General features: G+C 31.1%; 1 long non-coding RNA gene across 2 annotated transcripts in view; it reads left to right on the top strand.

The window, feature by feature from the left end:
* Positions 1-18,370, top strand: part of LOC140697676 (uncharacterized) — a 211,237-nt gene that overhangs the window by 125,351 nt on the left and 67,516 nt on the right. For both annotated transcript variants that reach the window (XR_012074881.1, XR_012074880.1), the window contains exon 5: positions 7,533-7,600. This is a non-coding gene — a long non-coding RNA (uncharacterized lncRNA). The remainder of the gene's footprint in view (positions 1-7,532; positions 7,601-18,370) is intronic.

Genomic DNA, 18,370 nt, shown 5'->3' with positions numbered 1-18,370 from the left:
TTTCCAGTAAACAGAGCCATACAAGTAGATAAAAAGCCAGGTCCCTCTACCCATGAAATTCTCTTTTCTAAGAAAGCTCTAATTGACCTAGATAACTGACCATTTTCATTTCTTTATTTCTATTGAGGTCACATTGATTAATAACATTAAAAAAGTTCATATGTACAACATTATATTTTGACTTCTATCTACACTGCAGGGTGCACATCACCAAAAATCTAGTTTCCATTTGTCACTATACAGTTGATTCCCTTTATCCAGTTCCCCCTCCCTCCCTCTCTCCCTCTGGTAACCACTATTCTGTTCTCTGTATCTGTGTATTTTTGTTGTTTGCTTTGGTTTATTTATTCATTCATTCATTTTTATTTTCCACATGAATGAAAACATACAGTATTTAACTTTCTCCACTTAGCATAATACCCTCAAGATCCATTCATATTGCTACAAATGGAAAATTTTCATCTTTTTTATGGCTGAGTAGTAGTTCATTGTATACACACACACATACCCCATATTTTAAAAATCTGTTTATCCATTAGTGGGCACTTATGTTGTTTCCATATTTTGACTGTTGTCATTAATGCTGCAATGAACATTTAAGTGTACATGTATTTTTTGGGGTTAGTGTTTTCATATTGTTTGGATCAACACTGAGAGATGGAATAGCTGGATCATATGGTAGTTCTATTCTTAATTTTTTGAGGAATTTCCATACTGTTTTCTATAGATAACTGACTGTTTGATTGTGCCTTTGCTTTTCCCTTCCTGCTTTAATTTCAGCTCTTATGTTCTAAATTCACCAATAAAGATTGAACCCAGGAAACCCTCAAATGTCCCACCCTTGACCCCAGTAAATGTAGAACTCCAGGCCCACACTCTTACCCAAGACCTCACTGTGTGCACCTGGGTGCCATGGATCCTCCAGGACCTGCAAGTAATAATCCTTGTTTTTTCAAAGTTCCCTGATGGTTCTTACTGAGGTGTGTCTTGAAATCATAATAAGAACCACAAGAGCCAGTCCAGCTGCAACATTGGCTCTGGTCAGGGAAATGTCAGTGGGAGCTGCCACAAAATAGTATGAGTCCAGGTAAATGCCCCAGGCATTTCTAGTTAATAGCATTATTATCAACAGTCTGGAGCTGACACAGAACAATTTTCCATTATGTTTTGCACTCTTGGAATTTTATTTACAAGATCATTTTATGCACCAAGATCATAAAGTAATTGTTCTGTCTTCTAAATACTTATATATATATATATATATATATATATATATATATATATACACACACACACACACACACATACATACATATATATATGTGTGTGTATATATTATATATATATATTATATTTAGTCATTTAATATATATGAAATGTATTTTTTGAATGATGAGGTGTAAGATCCTATTTTTACTTTATTTTTCTATTTTCCATATGGCTAGCCATTGTTCCAACAGCACTTATTTAAAAGTTCATGTTTTCTGGTTGATCTGCAACACTACCTGTCATGTATTGTGTCCAAATGTACGTAGTTTTCTTTTGGGCTTGATCTTCTGTTTAGATGTTCTATTTGTATCATTTTTTAAACTCCAGATTTGTATTGAGTTATGATATATGATAGAGCTAGTTCCCTATTTTGTTTTTATACTTAACATGATGCTGGACTGTTCTTGAACATTTGTTCTCCAATATAAATTTTAGAATCATCAAGCTCCACCCAGAAAAAAACAAATTAGAAACTGTTGGAAATTGAATTTACAGATTTTTTTCTTAAAAATGCATGTCTTTTATGATACTAAAAATTCAAATTTAATAATATATCATGCCCAGTTTTTAGGCTTTCCATTAATTGTTTCAGTAATTTGTTATAATTTTCTCCAACATGCTCTTGTACATCTTTTATTATATTTTTTCTTTATATTTGTCATACCATTAAAAGTATTGCTTTTAATTTATATTTTACCCCTTTTGATTGCTAGATTATAGTAGTATATATTGTTAAATTCTCATTAATTCCAATCATTAGATTATTTTGGATTTTTTATATTGACAGTCATCTAATTTGTAATTAGGATAGTTTCCTTTCTTTTATCAGAATCGAGCAGATAAAGCAGATAAAGACTGCCAAGAAAACTTTGAAGTGAATGTCCTGTGTTTGAACAAAGTTTTGTTTATTGGCACATATTGCATCAAGGGAAATGTCATACCATGGGGAACCATTTAGCTATAAGGAAGGGATAGTAACAGGATCTGGATTTTAGTTAGAGATTTTTTGGAAGGCTTCTTGCTCATGTAATTTTAGTCTATATTAGTAACTGTCAGAACACGTGTGTAATTCTAGGATTGTATATCCCAATACACAATTTTTATTTCAGTTGCTGGAAGAATACGACATGGCTAAAGCTGGTTTTAAAAAATGAAAAGTGGTTGCCACTCCTTTGGGAGAGGGAGATATTTGGTCATTTTTGTATTTTGTATAGTATTTTTTTTCGTGTGGATAGACATTGTTATAATGTGATTATATTTTTGTCTCATTGCATCATGAATGAGAGTGACTCTGTATGATGTTAGTGTTCCAGAAAATTGTTTAGGTTCAGTAGGGAACACCTTAACATTGCTTTTTTCCCCCATATTTCTAAACTTTCTGTATTTCATAAATTTTTCATAGCTTCCAAACAATACAATGTTTAATAGAAATGATAGTAGTAAGAACACTGGTATTATAAAAGATCTTAAGGTAATAATGCTTTCAATGTGTTATTACTAAGTACTTTGCTGAGAGGGTTTGGTAGACATCTCATATCATGGTTAAAAATAAAGTTCCTATGTTAGAGATTTTTCTGCATCAATTATATAACCATAGTTATGTCTGTTTCCTATCTAAGAATCTTTTTTTTCTATGTTTTCTTCTACAAGTGTTACAGTTTCATAGTTTATGTTTATGTCTATTATTCATTTTGGATCAAGTTCTATATATAATGAGACAATTTTCTATATATTGTTGCCCAGTTGTTCCAGTGCTGTTCCCATTTATTGAGTCTATCTTTTCTTTATTAAATTACTTTGGCAGTATATATAAAATCAATTATGTGTGGAAGGCTACTTCTGTATTCCCACTCTCATGCATGTTGATATATGTGTCCACTCTTTCGCCAACATCACACTGCCTTGATTATGATTATAAACATGATTTATAAGATGTCTTGAAAGCAAGGAGGTTGCAACTTCTATTTTGCAACTGAATGACATTTTGTATAAAAATACATAATGCAAAATACCAAATGTTAGCATATATGTGTGTGTATTTGAGAAGACATTGTAAGTCAATTGAGAGCGTCAACACGATTGAATGACACTAAGGAATTTGTGAGAATAATCCATCAATAACACAAGGAAATCGTTGCTTAAGATGCGTGTAGTCATTTTATCAATATATTCATAGCATCCAAACTTTGGCCAACACACTTTTATATCCTGGTAAAATTCAGAGCTTCTCGTGGAGTGTTGGCATAACACCACAACAAAAGAGAAAAGCAAGAAGAATCTCAAAATTTTTTGTGTCAGATAACAAAAATATTGTCAAATATGCTTGAGGTTGTGCTGAAAAAAAAAGTGTCCAAGTTATAGAGGACATTCACTGGGGAAGTAGTCACTCATTGAAAATTAAGTACATAAACCTATATACATGTTGCATATGCATACAATGCACACCCCTTCCACACATACTTTTCTCAATGTAAATATAGATATCACTACAACTGTTGGATAATTAAGCTATCATAGAATGTAAAATTTGGGAGAAGGGTACAGATGTATCACATTGTAATTCATAAAAAGTATCATTTTATAAATTATTAATGGACTAAATCTGCCTAATCAAATGGTTAAAATAGTATGAAACTATAGTAAAAATACTGATTTTCAAAGTCTGTGTAAATAGACTGTATATGAATGAATATTTGCTCAGTAAAATTTCCTTTCTAGTCTAACATTCTTTCCACCAGTTATGAAAAGTAAATAGAATGAAGAAGCATAAGTAGAGCAGACTGTGAAACAAATAAAATACATGAGAATATTTTATGGGAAAGATATTTATGTTGATCACCTAGAATTTAAAACACTGTCATTATTAGGGTAGGTTTTTCACAATTGTGTATCCAAATTCTGGTCACAGAATTATTTTTCTCAATGGTGTCTTTTCATGCCTTTTGTACTCACCGTTTTCTTAAAAAAATGCTTATTTCCTCCTTTGTCTCATTGTACTTTTTGTCTTCTGTAAATCAATCCAGTGACCATTAGGGATGCTTTCTGTGAGAGTGTTCTGGAGTATATGAAGTTCACCAAGAGGGAAGAATCTGAGGTGTAATTATAGTGCAAAATGTCAAATTGCTGATGGTCATATCCTGCTGCAACATCTGTAGCTGATTTTTAAAAAATGGTCCATAAAGTTACTGCTTTTAGATTTTAACATTAGTAGAAAGAAAAGTTAAGTCACAGATGGCATATTTTTTTAATATATCACCAGAGAGTTTTAATATATCATATTACAATAGGATGGTTTAGACATATGAACTTATTAAAATATAAAATTTATTATGTGATTCCTTAGACACATTCTTAGAGGCCATAACATGGAGGATCAAGTATTATTAACCTTGTAAAACAAGGACGATATAAAATGTTAAAGAAAATATAGAGACAATTTTCTTCAAGATACATGGTAATTGTCTTCTAGTTTTCCTTAAAAAAGCTTACTTTCCAATTATGTTAAATTTATTAATTTAAATATACTTCAGTTAAATGATTAAATAAAATTCAGTTAAATATCTAATTAAATTAGATAGTTAAGTATATATTTACATATATGTTACATAAATATCTGTAACATATATGTAAATATATATACATGTATTTGTTTTCAACAAAGTTATCACCTGTTTGAGTCTTTTTATATCATATGTTTATTATTAAATGTACAGACTTAAATATATAGACAAGAAAATGAAAGAGGCTAGGAATCTGTGATCTTGGTTAATTAGTAAAACACTAGATATGAAAAATAAGAAATAATATAGAACTGATAAAGGAAATATAAAATATAAACATAAATTAGGGAAACATTCATATTTCCATGTATAAAATCCACAAAGGCATTAGTTACTTCCTTGAAAAGATTAACAAAAACATCAATCTCTAGATCTATAACTATAAAATGAAAGAAATAATGAACAGTTTATAATCAAGAACAAAAGAAAGCCAATACAATCTGTAAGTAATAAAAAGTTAATAAGGTAATATTACAAACACGTCATTGGCAGTAAATTTGTCAATAAATTAAAACAGAAAAGTCCTCCAAAATACAATGGCCTGAAACTGAAAGAAAATTGAATATCTGCATATTGCCTGTCTATTCAGGCAATTGAATACATTATTAAAAATTTATCCGTAAACAAAATTTCTGATGAGATGAATTCACCACTGAAATATTCTGAACATTTAAGGAGGAAGTAAAACCAATCTTACCTAAAACCTCTCAAGTAATAAAAATACTGAGGGAATACTTTCAAGCTAGTTTATGAACCCAGCATTCCTTGAAATCAAATTCTGACAAAGACATTATAAGAAAGAAAAACTAAAAATCTATAGCTTTTGTGGGCAAAGATAGAGAAATTCTAAAAAAGTAATATATAAAGGGTGATTTATTTGAAAAAATATGGATATGTAAAATAGGATGATCCATCATGCCAATGAAATATATTCTTCAAATTCATGGGTGACTAAACATTTAAAAAAAAAAAGCCAAAAAAAAGCCATGCAATCATCTCAATGGATTTAGAAATCACATTTGCTAAAGTAAATTGGTGTTAGATTTCAGCAAACATGATTCTGTTTGGGATCTTTTTATCTTTGTTCATGAGAGGTAAAAAAGTCAAAAATGCCAGAGAATAAGCTTATTCTTTGAAAGGATCAGTAGACCTGTAAAATTGGTAGACCACTATCCAGGCTGAACAAGAAAACAAAAAAGACACAATATTAGAAATGAAAAAATAGTCATCACTTTGATTCCATAGACAGTAAAAAGATAAAAAAGAATACTACAACTAAATCCATGTTTATAAATTTAGTAACTTAGATGAAATGAACAAATTCCTTGAAAGACATGCTATAATAAAGTAGGCTGATTATAGGCCTATATTTAAGGAAGTTGAATTCACAGTTAAAATCCTTTCCCCCTGCGAAAATTCTTGTTTCCAGGTTTTTCACTGATGAATTTCACTAAGCACTATGCAGATACAGAACCAATTCATTACAAGAGTCACCAAAAAATGAAAAGAGAGAGGATACTTCTCAACTCATTTTATGAGCACAGCATTACCCTGATATCAAGTTCAGACAAAGAGAGCACAAGAAAATAAAACCTTAGACCAATGCTCATCATGAGCAAAAACACAATTTTCAAAAAGATCAGTCTATCCAATCTAGCAATATATAATAAAATCTTACATTTAAGTAGGACTCATAATAGAAATGCAAGTTTCATATTATTATTTTAGTTTATAGCATCCACTAATCACCAGTTATTTAAAAAGATGTTTTAGTGTACAGAGGAGTTTTTTTTAAAAAGAAACTAGCTGTTACTGGATAAATACCTATTTGTTAGGCAGTATATTAGTGCTTACCCTGCTTAATCTTTACTATTGCCCTTTGAGGTAGTAACTTTATTTTATATGTAAAATCAGAAGTTCAGAGAAATTAGATAAGTTACTGCAAACATCAGAGGGAATTTTACAAAAATAACTGAACTGAACTTTTCCAGTAAAATATGTATCTCTCTATGAATGTTGTTTCTCTATGTCTGGATATGATGTCATCATATTTTCCATTTGAAAATATCACTCCAGCTTTATTGTGGAGAACATGTGAAAGATGTGGTGGAAACAATTGGTTGCAGGAAGTCCAGGGTAGGAGGGCTAGTTCAGTGCTCTATACAGCAGACAGTTGCATCTGGACTAGGATAATGGAATGAAGTTAAATGGACATATAAGAAAAGTATCCTAGTGACTCTAAGAGCATGAAAACATGTTTTTCATTGCTCAGAGCAAATTAAATGATTAGTGACAAATTAATTACCTTTGTTTAATTTATTTGTTTGTATTTGAATATGTTAAAGTTGGAGGCTGTAATTACTACTTAATCTCAACTCGATCATTAAAGTTAATTTAACTTCCATTTATTAAGATTCTACATTGTTCACACTACTTGGCCAAGAAAATGTAAAGAAAGCCATGTAGTTGAATATATAATCCTAACAAATACCAAATCCAAGCACATTAATATCTGTGTGAATTTCAGTTATCTCTAGTCAAACCTCTGTGAAGCACTGGCTTTGCTGTAGCTGTTGAGTGGCTAACGAAGGCTCCCTCAGAATCCTTGGTTCCTGTGGTAATGGGAGAAACACCCAGTAGGTGCTTGATATCTAAAACAGCTGTGAAAGAGCTCTTGTAAAACTACTCGATTTGCTGTTGCAGGATGAATCCTTCAGTGCTTAATGGCGTCTGGCTTCCTTGATCTTAACTCTGCTCAGCCCATTCAACGGGTGAGTTAAGTTTCTAATTCCCTGTATACAACCGTGTATATCTGAAATACAAATACTTTCTGCTTCTCTTGACTAAGCCCTAATGCAATATCTAATTTTAGACTTTATCCAACTACGTAAAGACTACTTCAGATGCATTCTTAGGCTTTTACTGTGCTTCCTCGCACCTCTATGTACTTATATAAAATTGCCTGTAAGTGTTTACTGGCAATATATATATATATATATATATATATATATATATATATATATATATATATATATATATATATATATATATATATATCTCCTTTTGTTAAACTTACAACTTTTAAACCCAGAGAATTTAACTTTGGATCTACAGTCCCTGGAGCTGCAGAGCCTCCGCCTAGCATCAGCAAATGCTCAGTTAGTGTCCATTAAATGATTAGTGAAATGTTTATAGCATTAAGGGAATTTATTTTTACCCAGGGATCAACTATTATGCTATATATTTTGAAAATAATAAAAAGAGTGTTATGACACTGTCCACATGGAGTAGGGGAGGATAGAGATACGTTTTATATAAAATTTTATATTATCCTGCCCTCTACATAGTGAAAGAATCTCTGAAACCATTATTGGAGAATTAATGGTGTGAAGCCACAGTTTTATTATTTTTAACAGCCTAAAGTTTGAGTAACCCATAATAGTTTTTGATAACTTAAAAAAGCGGGAAACTTATCTCATTCACTTAAAAGAAAAATGTGAAATGAATTCCATGAAGAAAAAATTACCCAGGTGATATCCTGAATTTTGCAGTATGAAAGACTTGCCCATTCTCCTTTTATTAGCTTTGTCGGCATAACTGGAAAATTAACAAACCATGAAATTCAACACCACACCAAACAGTAACAGATGCCTGACTTTGCAGAAGCTAGAGCAAAACCCAACGAATATATTTCAAGAATTGGAAGAAAGATCATTTTGCTTCCTTTGAAAATTCAGATATTTGCATGCTTCATGCATGCCCGTTTAAAGAGATTCATTTTAAATGTACACTCTAGATCACTGGTGCAATATAGGAAACATTTCAAAACTCACTGGAGCATTGCCATTATATGTCAACTTGCAAATATAACTTGTAGACAACAGTAATAATCACAAGTACTTTATGGAATAAAAATTAAATACCATATCTTTATGTGTGTTATTGCAGATTAACCCACAAGGGCTATATCTCTTTCAGATAAGCTATTAAACTTATAAGCAAAATTTTATCTCTAATTAAAGTATTATCATAATGATTAATGGATTTTTTTCTTCATACCTTTACCAGATTACTGGCATTAATTTTGTGGAGAATTATATTGTTATATGTTTAAAATTCTTTTAGAATGCTTAAATTTTGTGTGAAATAACTTTGAAGTTATTGAGATGAAACTGAGTCCATCTGTAAACAAATTACTAACTTAAAAATAAAATCATACTCTTTGATACAGGTATTCAATTCTTAGAGTCTTATCTTAAGAATAGAATTAGAGATGTACAACAAAATTTATATACCCATATGGTCAGTTACATATTGGTGATCTTTCTAATAGTGAAAAACTGGAAATAAGCTAAATATCCAATGATAGTGGAATGATTAAATATAAGGAATCCATTTAAAGAAACATGCAGCTATAAGTATCTGTATTTTAGAAGGGACTATTAAATTGCATGGAGAAAATGCTTGCATTATAATGAGAAATCAAATGACAACAGCAACATTTTTTTTTAAAATGTCACCTCTCACTCAAGTGCAAAATGCAAATACACACAGACACACGCAAACATATGAAATCTGTGACTGATATATATATAAAGCAAAGTGTTAATAATGGTTATTTCTAAGATAAGAATATAAGTTTATCTTTTCTTTATCTCCCTCCTTGTATATTTCTGTCTTAAAATTTTCTATCATAAACATCAGCAAAAATACAATATTTGCTGTCATTTAGAAACTTAGTAGTAGAACATAGTTTGACCTGTTAATGACTTGTATATTAGGTAAGATATTTAATATGTGAATTCAGTATATATGAATTTGTAAATGACATTAGAGAAGAGTAGATCTGTACTTAGTCTTGACTTAGAAATGAAGAGATCACACTTTTTAAAATATAATGATCAGGCATAAAGTTTCAGAAGACTGAAATAGTCTCAATCAGATTCAATACAATCATGCAAATATCAATTTCTTGATAATATGCTAGAGGTAGAAATTCAGTGGTTGTTTCAAACTCTCTGTTCTCTTTTTTAACCATTATATTTTAAACTAAGTTTTTTTAAATTATAAAGACTTGTTGGGGAAAACTGGATATCTAGTTTCATGTCTGGTAGCATTATGCTGTCTCCCCTATCCACCAATTCAAAAGCAACCCAATATTTTATGCCTAAAAAGCAAACCTTTTAAATACCTTGTTTAATTGAAAAGTCACTGTAGGTCAGGTCCATAATTCTTTAACACACTTGATCATGATATTACAGGGTATTAATGAGAGACAGATAGGCAAACCATTTCCCCCTGAGTTGGAAAGAGGTTAGCATTTAAAATATTAAGAAATCTGTGTTGAAATGGTAGCATCTTGAAGTGATACCAGTTTTCACATCATTGAGGTTTTCCTGATTAAGAAGAATAAATAAGTTGGGGAAAAATGCCTGACCTTCTCTTTTCAAAAGAGGGGACACTTTATTAAATATGAATGTTCACAAATAAATTATTTGTAGGAGGTCAAGTGGAGCATTAATTCTATAAATCAAGGACAGTTTTGAACTATGCTTTAGAGACTATCATTTAATTCCAGTGCTTACAAAATAAATGTTCATATAGTCTTATCACACAAGAAAGTACTGAACACTGTACAGTTATTAAAAAGAACGTGACCAAAAGGGGAAAAAGGAGAAGAAAAATAGATTCTAATTTAAGTTTTTAACCAGAATGCCCAATCAGTTAAAATTTGATGAGTTGGCAATATATTAGCAAATATTTGAATTGTAACTTGAAAAGACAGACAGTTCTCCAATAACTGGACTATAGTCTTCAAGAAGTAATTTAGGTTCTAGAATGGTAGCATTTATTAATAGCTATCATGAATAACTAGAATTATGTGCAATCTGTCTAGTATTGGCAGCAAAAATGAACTCATTTTAAGCACAGTTCTCTGTAGGGGTATCTGCATATTTATTATTGAAGTGTCTTTATTTTAAGGAAGGTATTTTAAATGTATGTTTTTAAATTTTAGATGATAATAGTTAAAATGAATATTGTAAAGACTGACAATTTTTAGACAACATTTTAGGGTAACAATGTTATTCTATTTTCTCATCACAAAATATAAACATCTGCAAGTACATCTTGAAAGAGGGGTTAGAGTGTTGTCATGAAAATATTGTTCCTATGCTACCACTCCGTAAGGCTCTGGCAAAATTTCCCAGACTCTGCTCACAATAACCTCAGTATTATGCAATAATACCATTGATGGGATGCATCCTTCTTTGTACCATATATATTGAAATTGGTATGCAATCCTTTATTTTCTATCTAAAAGTGAGAAAAATATAATCTATATAAATTGACAGTAAACCATTTTACTTCCTGTATTAATAATAGCCTATTGACAAAGAATCTGGACTATAATAAAAATTTCCAAATTACTATTTATCTACTATATACTATCCAGTGGCTTTATACATATAATGCATGTTTATATTTATTTACAAATGTTATATACATATGATGCATTTGTTTTTGGCCATTAATTTATGTTCAGACTTTTGAAGCAAGAGAGTTCAAACTACTACAAAAAATTTGCAGTATTTTGAGATGGCCATGACTTATGGCAGAATTTAAATCTGAGTGATATACAATAACAACAATTAAAATTGACTTCCATTTTACTGGGATCAACTTACTGATTGTTTTCCAGATCAGTTAACATTCAAGTTGTTCTCATCTCTTGGTCTTAATAAGAAATTTTGTATATTTTGAACAGTCATTGAATTAATTAAACAAGCACTTATTAATTTTCTATTATGGGTGATCTTTGGGAATGAAAATTTTTGAATAATCATGACAATAGCATCAATAAATTATGTGTAATTCATAGTGGGTGGACAGGGAATAATAATAACAACAATAATAATAACAGCTAATATATATTGAGTAGTTGTTCTGTTACAGGCACTTTGTTTAGAACTTACAATTCTCTGTTGAATTTCATGAGATTTTAATTCCTGGTTTACACATTAGGAAGTCCAGGCTAAGAAAGATTATGTAATTTGCTTAATATTGCAAAATTATTAAGTGGTGAATATGAAACTAGAAAAATTTATCTAAATTAAAGACAATTTTTATAGCACTAATATATACCGCTTCTCAGAGCAATGTTCTCTGGCTATTATAGTGGAGGCTAACTTTGAACAAGATGCAAGCATTAATTTAAGTTTTAAAAGATAAGTACTAATTTGTCAGGCAAAAAATAAAAATAATGATCAACAGAATCAGAAACATGGTATAAATCTTGTTCCCACTGTTTATCAGTGTTGTAATGTTTGACCAATTACTTACTAGGTAAATATATCAAAACAAGAAAAATAACATTATGTAGGTACAGATTCATTTGATGAATAAAATGGTGTTTATAGGCTATAGCTCAAAGTCCATCAACAAGATATACTTAAAAAACAAAATTAGAGGTCCAACATTATTAAATAACTGTTGAAATCTTGAATTTTTTTTAAGTCCACCAAGGTGAACAGTAGTGTAAATTAAGGCTTCTGCTTATGGGAAGTTAGGTTTTATTGCAGTAATTCATAGCAAGTATTTCCTTATGTTATAAACAAAGAACTATAAACATAATTCCGTTGTTGACACTACTAATGCCATGTTCCTTCCATGGTAAGCCTTAATGTATTAACTCCTTCAGTGTTATGGGTTGAATTATGTCACCTCCCTGCCACCAAAAATAAAAAAAAAGTATGTTGTCCTAACCCCCAATGCCTTAGAATGTGATGTTATTTGGAAATAGGGTTGTTGAAGATGTAATTAGTTAAATTAAGATGAAGTAATACTGGAGTAGAATGTCCTCTTAATCCAGTACATCTTGTGTCCTTATAAGAGGACAGCCATGTTGAGAGAGAGACACACAAATAGAATGTCATGTGATGGATGATGAAGGCAGACTGGAATTATGGAGCTGCAAGCCAGAAAATACCAAAGTTTGACAGCAAACCACCAGCAACTAGGAGGAGGCAATAAAGGATTTCCCCACAGTTTTCAGAGAGCGTGGCCCTGAAGTTAACTTGATTTTGGACATCTAGTCTCCAGAACTGTGAGCTAATAAGTGTCTGTTGTTTTAAGCCACCCAATTTGTAGTACTTTGTTACAGCAACCCTAGCAAACTCATACATATGGGAAGCCCTAATGTGTGCAGAGAACTTCTATCACAAAGGACAGTTCATTTTTATAAAAGCAAACGATCTATGAGAAGAATCTGATCAATGACGTGTGAAGAGAACTGCTATGTAACAATGAGTTGGGCTAATCAGAACTTCAAAACAAGCCAAAAGAATGGGACAAGAACAATGGTAGCAGCAAAAGCTAAAATTGAAAAGGAGTGCTTGTGAGACCCTGAAGAATCCCATTAACTGAGATAATAAAGAACAGCATTTGAATAAGTTATATCACAGCAAAAAATACATGCAGTAGAGGAAGGTAAAGTCACATGCTAGTAGAAGGGTAAGCAGAAAGACCAAGGTAGAGATAGATATGAAGAAAATAGCTGAATCATATTAAAAACAAGATTGCTTGAATGAACATTGGTAAATTGTAATTACTGAGGTTTCAGAATTGCTTCAGATTCTAGAATGACCCTTCGGCCTCATACTCTCTGGGTCCAGAAGTTCTTGTTGAATTATACTGAGATTGTCTTGATTATTGTTTCACATAAATCCTTATGATAACCATCCTCTTCCTGACTTCTTAGCTGAGTGACCTACATTTCTTACATAGTAAAAAGTTACCACTAGCAAAAGTAAATTTTTTCCTAATAAACATAGAAGGATTTAAAAAGCTGATCTACCTTTGCTTTGCTGTCTTTACATTTGTCTCTTCCTTGCACCCCTCCCGTCTGTGTCTTCGTTACATCTTTTACTCATCCATAAGACAATAGAGAAGCAAAGAGCTGGAAAAAAAAAGTTGTTAAAGTGAGCTAAGGTAGATCCCGTGCCTAAAAGACCATTGAAGCTAGGTACACTAGAAAGTCAGAAGAAGACAAAAAAAAAGTGAAGACCAGGATGAACATGGTGAATGGAAGTAACAGAAGCAAGAGACTGGGAGAGTTAGAATGTTAAGATATTGTGATTAAAAAAGGATACTTCTATAGGGAGAAATAATAGCTATTAAAAAAGTGATAAAAGTTTAACACAAGACAAGTTTATGTTGTTAAAAAATTTTAATTAAACTTTCCAGATTTTTTTTGGATATATATCATATATAATATATGGATATGCAATATATATCATATATATTTGTGATATATTGAACTATATGTTTGATATACATTGGGTAAATATATATAATTGGATATATATTATAAATAATTACATGATATAAATAATTAGATCAATTAGATATAATGAAATTGATCTGCCAGCTGTAGTAGAACAGAGTGTTATGAACATCTGTAGAATCAAAATATATGAATTTGAATGTCAACTTTAAAACTTTCTAACTATAAGATTTGGGATAATTTAAAAAAAATTTTTGCTTCAGTTTTTATAACTCTAGAAGTGCTATATAACAGCATTGCATAAACAAGATATTTATACTAAAAATTAAAAAAAATAAAGCATCTCTTATTACTATTACAATGCCTTAGATATAGTCATCATCCAACATACCTCGCTTGTATTTTAACTAAGTGTATATGGACATAGCACCATCTTCACGTAGTAGGATAATGTAATTTAATTTAACATACTATAAGCTGAAAGTTTAAAATCCATCTGAAATCTGATTCCCTGAGGTTTTCTCTGATTAAACTGTTACATTCTCTTCTATTTGATATAATTCTTAACTGAAACTCTCGGACTTAACTGGGAAGAATATTTCTATCTTAAAACTGATAAAAAGTGGGAAAGCCTTCAAAATCATAATTTTTAAGCTCATGAGAGACTAAAGTCACAAGTTTACCAGGTGAACTGAATTCTAAATGATAAGTCCCTCTCAGAAAAGAGATATGCAAACTATTTCACTTTGGGAAAATCATAGAAGAAAGAAATAATTAGCATAAAATGTACAAGAAGAAAATAACTAAAATTTAGCAAATTTCATGAGGGCTGAGTGGACTGAAATAAAACCTTCGAATCTCTGGGAGCTCCAGACAGAAAGGAGTCTTCCTCAAATGCCATCATTTGCCCTTACTGGGTCTCCAACAAGTGATCTTGAGAAGTATAAATGGCAGGGTATATTTTGAAAGACTTCTTCTTGGTGGCCCTCCTATGCAGGGCCTGTTAAGATTTAATGATGAAATAAGAGTACTTGGCAAAGCTTATCACTGCTCTGGATCCTGCAAAACAATGAAGTGGTAATTAGCAGTTGTTTTTTTCCTGTCTCTAAGACCATTCTCTGACATGAAAGTCTTCTTTTGCTTGAAACGCTTGAAGAGAAACAAGAAATTTACTTTTGTTCTAGACTGAACAGTTAGCAATTGTAGTCATATTTTAATCCAGTGGACTTGACCCTCATTGTTGAACAAAAAGGGCATGCAGAATAAAACATGGAGCTGATACGATTATTTGCAACCTAAGCTAATTCCCCAAATCCATCAGTACAATTATCAGTAACGTTCTCCACCTTAGAAACAGTTTGTATGCAGTAGTGACAACTAGAGAGAATAGATGAGACAACTTGGATTCATGAGCATCTGGAGACACCATAAGTAATGAGACCCCAACAAGTTCCAGAGCTCCTACACACAGTAAAATCTCATTTACTTACAAGTCAAATTGAACTTGTTCACATCACATTCTTTGTGCATGAACAATAACACATTCCTTCCAATCAAACTCCTCTTCTAATCTTTCATAAGGGAATCTATCTAGATCATGTGGTTTTCTACCTCTAATTATTGTTTAACTTATTTGCATGTGGATTTTTGCAATTAACTATTGTAAACAAGAAAAGAACCACATAAATGATTCAAAAGGAAGCTGTATGCAGTATATTCTAAGATGGGCCTTTTGGTTGATTATGTTTCTTCTTGTCTTAAATCATTATATCAAATTGCACAGTTTCTTTCTGCATGACTTGACGATTTAAAAAAAATCTCATATGAATTCCCTTATTTGACATATTCCATTTTGCCTAAGGAAATCTACAATATATTACCATCTTCCAATGCAATAGATTTCCCTTCTTTTGGTACTGTTCTCCACTTACATGTAGGTGCTGGTCTCATTTGTTCAGCATAAGCATTAAGAGAGCTTTCTCTGGAATCAAAGCTGTAAGTTCAACCCTAGACTCTACCAAATTTTGTTAAGTGTCCTTGGGCAGGTCATTTAACCTCTTTTTTGCCTCAAAATTTTCATCTGTAAAATGGAGGTTAAATAGTATGTATCCTATAGGAGTGTTTGATAACAAAATTAATTTATTGATGAGAAGCATTTAAAATAATCCTTGTACTTAATAGCCATTCAAAGTTAGCTACTTAAAAGGAACTATTTAATAACATTTTCAGTTAAATAGGGTGAGTTCTAAATAAATTATGTTCATTTCTACAGAAATAAGAAAAATGAATTCGCTAAAATATTAAAAAATGAAAAAAATAATAAAATACAATTTTTAAATACATTTGACCTCTAATACAAATTTCAGTCATTTTATTTAGTTTTTACTTTTTTGTTAAACTTATAGTTAATTGAATAAAAATTAAGATTTAATTAATTTGCCTTTTCTATGATAACCTTTGGGTAATTTTCTTAACCTCTTTTACCTTGATTCCTTCATTTATATAATAAGGATAATAGTAGTTTCTATATCAAATAATCATTGGGGGAGATTGATAATTCAATATATATATAGATAACTCTATAAATATTACTCTTTAAAAAAGGAGGGGTTAAAAGAGAAACACTGACAACGATTCAACCCAGTAGTTATTGTCCAATATTCTCTTATTCCTAATTCACACACTAAATTTGAACATTTTTGTTGTGGTGGTGGTCATTATAAAGCAAAACAAAACAAAACAACAGGAAGAGTAGGAAGAAGTAGGCATTTAATAAATGATTATGAAATTTAGACTACTCTGTTGTGATCTCTTCTATGAATGTTCAGATTAATTAATTGGCATATGGTCTATAGCAGTAAGGCACACAGAAAGAATAAAAGTATCTCCTGTCTGGCAAGTATCTCCTACATGCCAGACTACCTACACATGTCAATAACATTATTATTACTAATAATAACTAATTGAATGTAAACTATATGCCAGGCTCCACATTAAGACAGGTACATGCATTTGCTCCTCTAAATACTCCTATGAAGCAATTATTTTATAGTTTCCCAATGTACAGATGTAAAGCATGAGGCTCATAGTGCTATGTCCAAGATCACAGAGGTATAAAGTGGAAAAACTGGAATTCAAATCCCGGATTACCTGACCCAGTAGCTATTCTCTTAATCATACATATATACATACTGCCTCCATAAAATTCTCACCTTAAAATATAAGGTAGATATTATCCTTTCGCTTCAATGGTGGAACAGAAGGTAAAATGATTAATTTCCTGAGGTGCCTTGTTTTCATCTGAAAGTACATATAATGTATATTTAGCTGGTATATTTAGTACATAGTAAGTGATCAACACATGCTGATATCACTTTTAATATTACCATTTTTAAGGAATTTAATCAATGTCTGGACAACCGAAGAATTCAGCCCAAGTCTCTGTTCTAAATGCATTTATACTTTCTAGCACAAAAATGAACAACATGTATTCAGCATTCCAATGTCTTCAGTGTTGTAGATTAAAAGTGATTCAGCCTTCCTGGTTATAGCAGTAAGAAAAGACAACCTCACTTTTATTTTAGGTTAATTTTTTGAATATATAAAGTGAAAAAGGAGGTCACTTTTTAAAGACATTTTGCTCTTAGACTTTATTTACATGTGTGCTACTAAACAATCCTGTTATTCCAGGTTGTAGATTTTAGCTTCCTTCCCAAGGTTCACATTGCTGATCACTGAATCAGAATAGTTTCTTTTCTAATCATGCTCCAGTTACTTTTTACATCATCCTGGATGTATTCCAAGCAGGTTTTAGGACTCAAGTATTAAATCTAGAGCATTATTAGCTTATACAGCTATTATTACAGCTAATAAACTCAGGTATTCATTTTTTATCATTTATCAGATAGTGAAATAACACTGGAACTATATGATGGTAGTTTGTAGACGTATAAATGTTATATTATTTTTAGGTCATAATTTTAAAATGATTCTAAGGAGAAAGCATAGCCTGATGGAGAGAGGACAGATTTTTGGCACTGGACAGACTCGGCACAAACCCTTGCTCTCTCACATTCTCATTGTGTGAGCTTTAAAATACTGCTTAAATTTTGGCTCTTGGTGCCGCATTTTCTCAATCTATAAAATGGGATTAATGAAATCTACCTTACATGTGTTGATGACTAAGATAATATATGAAAAGTCATTCTTTAAATAGTAGTCATTGTAAACTCAAGTCATTTCTCAACACTGTATCCAC

This window comes from Vicugna pacos, chromosome 8 (assembly GCF_048564905.1).
Source record: "Vicugna pacos chromosome 8, VicPac4, whole genome shotgun sequence".
Classification (NCBI taxonomy): domain Eukaryota; kingdom Metazoa; phylum Chordata; class Mammalia; order Artiodactyla; family Camelidae; genus Vicugna; species Vicugna pacos.
Note: the sequence above shows the minus strand (reverse complement) of the source record. Positions and strands in the feature narration are given on the sequence as shown.